Genomic DNA, 4,093 nt, shown 5'->3' with positions numbered 1-4,093 from the left:
CATTCTTTCTTCCTGATCACAAGAACTCCAAGGCATTTCGTAGGAATACATCTCTGTAGTCCTATGCATACCCCACTAGTCCTCGTCGATGAATCTCCTTGCCATTTTATATACTTTATATTCTGGCCCCTGCCTCCGGAGTCTTTCTAGGAAAGTCTGGAGGGTCTTGAGACTGACCTCGTTCTTCAGTCTTGCCAAGATGAAATCGAGCATGCCTTTCAAGTCCCTCTCGCTAAGCTCCTCTCTATTCGCTTGACTTATTTCACGGAATGTGTTTTCAATTTGCTCGTGATAGGCGTAGGCTCTTTGAAGAGTCCTTTCCTCTCTTTGAGAAAGAGGTCTGGATTCGCCCCAATCTAAAGAAGGAGGGTTATGTTCTGCTTCCGCTGCCGCTCCAGGCATTGGAGCGGGAACCAGCGCTGGAGGGATTGGAGCGGGATTCTCAGATGCCGCTCTTGACTGACCACAGCTTCCGGGGGAGCGGTCTGCTCCCGGGATGATGCAGAGGTGCCCGAACAGTCAGCCAGAAAAGCTTTGAATAGCTCTTACGAGTTAGCGGACGTTTCCGGAGGCATTGAAGGGCCGGGTTCCCCCATTCCGCCCAAGTCGGACTCGGAGCCAAGTATCTCCCCATAATTAGTGAGAAAATAGAAACCACCCTCAGAGGGGTCCCCCGGAGTGGATTGAGGCTGTGCTTGGGCGGGCGCCGCTTCGGGAGCAAGTATGGGGATCGGCCCATCTTGCTCGGGCACCTGTCCATTTTGTGAGGAAAGTGGCGGCCCCAACTCGGCTCAAATCTGGTCCTGTGGAATGTCAGGAATTTCCATAGGGGTATCCTGTACAGGTATGTAACCTGAAGCGTCCGGCACCAGGGGGGCTTGCTGCACCCTCGCAGGAACCCAGGCACCCGTCTGCTCGTGACCCAGAGTAGATGATGATGCTCCGGGGGCGCCCCGCCCTGCTAAGACTTCGGCTATATTGACGTTTTGGGAGGGATATTTGAAGGAAGATAGTATTGAAGCAATACTATCTTCCGAATTAGTCGAATTACTAGGCGAAACCGCATAAGCGGGACCTTCATAAAAAAATAGCAGAATGCACTGAAAGAGCAAAGGACTAAAAAAATAAATGCCTAAATAATCCCGTGAATAAAACATAAAATCAGTCTAAAATATGCGAAAAATATATTGGAATATATCGAGCTCCTTTCTTTTTCGCGTTCTTGCTAACTTATTACAAAAATTTGCTTATAAAAGAGAATAAGTAAGACTGCGGCAACCAGAAATAAGATCAAGGAGGAGGTTTGAAATTGATCCAGTTGAGGCATTTATTTTTTTCAAAAAATAAACCTCCAGACAAGAAAAGGAAGACTCCTTCGAGGTGACAGGATTCGAACCTATGGCCCTCTGTACCCAAAACAGATGCGCTGACCAGACTGCGCTACACCTCGTCTCTCCCCCGGAACATATGGATCCAACCGATCCATAAAGACTCGAACCGAACTCGCCCACCCCGCTTTGGGCACAGGGAGGTACACCGCTTTTTGGAAATCAGCCTCTTTCATTCACTTTCATTTCTTCCTTCAGTAGGCTCGCTCTCGGTGGACCAAAAGCCCGCTCAGAAGTGGATTCGAACCACTGACACAAGGATTTTCAGTCCTTTGCTCTAACCTGCTGAGCTACCTGAACCACTTTCCTTCTCTTTTCTTCATCTATGAGCGTCCTACCTGCAGTGGAGGAGCTTGCTCAAGAACCGAGAGCCGTCCAGTCCCTGGTCGGCCCTCGTTCGGTCAGGTCTTCTTCGCTATAGACGCCACCAAGAACAAGAAAGAGGCGCTCCGCTCCGTTTCACTAAGTAGTGCTATTCTGTCCTCCGGGGGACTCCATCAATCAGAGGTTCTTTCTCTCACGTAATTTCGCCCGCCCGTTCCACTTCCGTGCCGGAGGAAATGGGATTCGAACCCATGATACAATCTTCTTGTATGTCGATTTAGCAAACCAATGCCTTAAGCCACTCAGCCATACCTCCAAGTTGTTGATCGGAATTGGATGTGCCGGGTTGGGTTGGTTGCCCGAAGATCCACTGCGTAAGCCGTAGCGCGCGTACTCAGATTTACTGAGCGAGACAGACTCTATCCAGATCTATGGATCTCCCCAGCATCCAAGCTTCACTCCATCAAAATCCGCCACTCGTTGGGCGAGGCCTTGCTTTCTATGAACACCTCACCACTGAATGATGAACTTAGCCTGTCTTCGCCTCCGACCCGACCAGGAGAGAAGACAGGGTCAAGCCAAGCCGCCCTTCCTCACCTGCCTTCTTTGAATTCATATCTCCTTCGTCTAGTCGAGAAGGGAAAAAGCCCGGCGGGGAACTGGACCGTGACTCTTCTAAATCATTACATTACGGAGAAGTCCATTCTCGTCATGATCGATCCACGTCCTACCATAGTGCCCGGGGAACCAGGCTTGCTTAGCTTACCAAGCTAAGCGCGAAGGAATTTATCTAAGATTGCACGAGCTAGCCAGAAGGTAGCGTAGCTTGCTTCTATCAGATTCTCTAGTGATCCACTGGAATCGGCCTCGGGTGAGGCCTCCCTAGTCGTCGAAAGATTTCATCCCTTGGTCGTTAAGGTGGGGTTCAAACTGCAACTAATGCTCTATCTCCGTCGTCGAATACGGGATACTCACTTTCAATGGCCTCGCATCCCCAGAGCCATATTCAGACTAGCCTGCCCTTCCAATCGGGGTTATAACGGGTCCGGTATCAGCAACACCAGCCAATCGTGTTGGTACGGTGGGTTCCCCATACCCACTATTCGGAAAAAAGCTTGGCATAGCAGCTCGAACCCCCTTGACTTAAGCTCGGGAAATGGGAGTGATAACCGGCCCTAGCCCCCAATTCCGAACAAATTGATTGGACCGAGGTTCGTGCAGGGAGGGAATAGGAACTAATAACGATGGTTCGAGGTTGAGCTCACCGGCCGCCCTACGTCAGTAGTCTTCCTAACTTCTATTCCCTTTTTTTGCCCTAAGGTAAGGCCCCGAGGTCCTTCAAGAACAGCATTGCGGTCGCAACGGGGCTCCGGGTGAATATTGTCCGCCCGTGTGAGCCGGGCTGTGAATATTTATAGGTCGGGGTCTTTACTGAAAAACCACAATACAGAACTCAAACAATTTGAAGAAATCCGCAAGTGACTATAATTTGAATTCACTAGTCGTGTTGAGTTGAGGCTTATTTCAATATAACAAATCTGCCAATCCCGATATTCCCACATTGCATCCTGGTCCAGTGTCCATTCCTGAATGAAAGAAATGAGCTTTTTTCTGCGCCCCTTCACTCACTTCTGAATGACTCCTTTAGGGTTAATGGAAAAAGCTCGAATCGAAACTATCACGACGAAACTTTGTCTTTAAAGGCACATCGAATGAAAACGACCTTCTCAATATGGTGTAAGAATTTCCGGTTAGTCGGAAAGGGAGAGTAGTTGCGGAATCATTTTGAACGGCCATAAAACGGACTTAGCGGTTGCACGGGGTTCGGCCTTTGGGCCAAAGCCACTTCCAGCAGTAGGTTCCCCGATTGAATGAATCAGGTTGATCTGACTAGGGCATTTCGAAAAAAAAAAAATGGAAAGAGTCAGAAGCGGGAATAAGAAAACCCACTTTATCGCCTTGACTTGACAAGAACCTCATTTCCGAGACGAGGACATTCCTCTTGTGAATCGAACATACCTCTTTCTTTCAAAGCCTTATTGAGAAGCCGAACTGGAATTCTCTTCTCCTACCTTTCTTTTTGTTAACTACGCCGCTATTTCAAATGAAGTTTGGAGGTGGTGGGGGGGTTGGTATCTGAGCTCTCCGCGGATGGCGAGTTGAACTCAATTCGCGAATTGTATCAGGGAGACGGATACGCGTGCAAAGTGTGTTCGGATGGATGGGGTGAGCTGGTACCGGCAAAGGATGTCCTTTTCTGTGATTGCGTGTCATAGCTTGATACGCTTTCGGTAGTACGAGTAGAATTACTTTGTGTATGAAGGGGCGGTTTCTGTTGTACTTTGTTGACTGACGCTTCGGTTGTCAGGCGCCTTAATCTC

General features: G+C 49.0%; 2 non-coding genes across 2 annotated transcripts; both read right to left on the bottom strand.

The window, feature by feature from the left end:
• Positions 1-1,375: 1,375 nt before the first annotated feature.
• TRNAP-UGG lies at positions 1,376-1,450 on the bottom strand. Its single transcript has one exon. It is a non-coding gene; the product is annotated as a tRNA-Pro (tRNA).
• Positions 1,451-1,614: 164 nt separating this feature from the next.
• On the bottom strand, positions 1,615-1,688 carry TRNAF-GAA. Its single transcript has one exon. It is a non-coding gene; the product is annotated as a tRNA-Phe (tRNA).
• Positions 1,689-4,093: the final 2,405 nt, after the last annotated feature.

This window comes from Ananas comosus, unplaced genomic scaffold (assembly GCF_001540865.1).
Source record: "Ananas comosus cultivar F153 unplaced genomic scaffold, ASM154086v1, whole genome shotgun sequence".
Lineage (NCBI taxonomy): Eukaryota > Viridiplantae > Streptophyta > Magnoliopsida > Poales > Bromeliaceae > Ananas > Ananas comosus.
Note: the sequence above shows the minus strand (reverse complement) of the source record. Positions and strands in the feature narration are given on the sequence as shown.